The following is a 1,171-nucleotide window of genomic DNA, read 5'->3' as shown; positions in this document are numbered from 1 at the left end:
TTTCTACAAAGGCTTGGTCATACCACATCTAGAGTATGCGATACAGGTTTGGTGCCCACATCACATAAACCTAATACAAATGATTGAAAAAGTTCAAAGAACTTTTTCAATCATAGTTTATCATCAACAAACACTTTGACTTTGACTACTTGGATCACTTGTTTGACCTGGACAGAATCCCACATTTCATAAATATTATTATATTTATTTCCAAACTTCAATACGCAACATTTATCTACATTTGGAATCATACGCCAGACATTTAGCCAATTTTGCATATTGATCACATTTAGTTGCATGGACTTCAAGTCATCTGGACATTTGATAATTTTAAACATCTTTGCATCATCCGCAAAAAGATATATATTCTCACATGCTGAAGGGAGATCATTAATATAAATTGTAAACAGTAGAGGTCCCAGGATACTACCTTGGGGAACTCCACTAGTACCATCAAACTTTGAAGACAATGCATCACCCACTCGCTACTAGATCTATCCGTTCTTGTTATGGTTTAGAGTATATTGATAGATTAAAAAAATTGAACTTGCATTCTTTGAAATATCGAAGAACTAGAGCGGACCTGATTTTTTTATATAAAATGTTGGTGGCCAATCCAGATACTGGTCATTCGTTCATGTTGCTCAATAATGATGGGAGAACTAGAGGACATCATATGAAGTTGTCAACAGGTTTATCTCACAAGGATGTTAGAAAATATTTTTTTTGTAACAGAGTAGTCGCGACTTCATAACTTTCTTATTATTATTATTGATTTTCATATGATTGTTTGGTTTTTTTTTATTGATTGGTAAATAGTTAATGAAATTTCTAGGTTCTAATATAATTATCTGATATAATAATTAATGATTCATGAGTAGGTGGGTATATGAGTTGGTATATGGGTAGGGGAGGTTAAGGAAATTAGATGGGTGCATGAATGTTTGTTTATTTTTTCTATTGCATGGGAAATGTGTAGTTAATTTTATGCTATTCAGGTGTAGGATGGGATTAATGGGGTTAGATGGATAAAGTATTTTATTATATCTTGGTTTATAAGTTTGCATTTATGGTGACACTCAAGACACTGTTAGTGTTAATTTATTGTTTTTGGAAATTATTTTCAATCTGCCATGGTATAATGCATTATCTTCGTGGTTATACTTGTGAA

This window comes from Helobdella robusta (genome assembly GCF_000326865.2).
Source record: "Helobdella robusta unplaced genomic scaffold HELROscaffold_42, whole genome shotgun sequence".
Taxonomy (NCBI): domain Eukaryota; kingdom Metazoa; phylum Annelida; class Clitellata; order Rhynchobdellida; family Glossiphoniidae; genus Helobdella; species Helobdella robusta.
The sequence above is the reverse complement of the archived record's forward strand: the minus strand, read 5'-3'. Positions refer to the sequence as shown.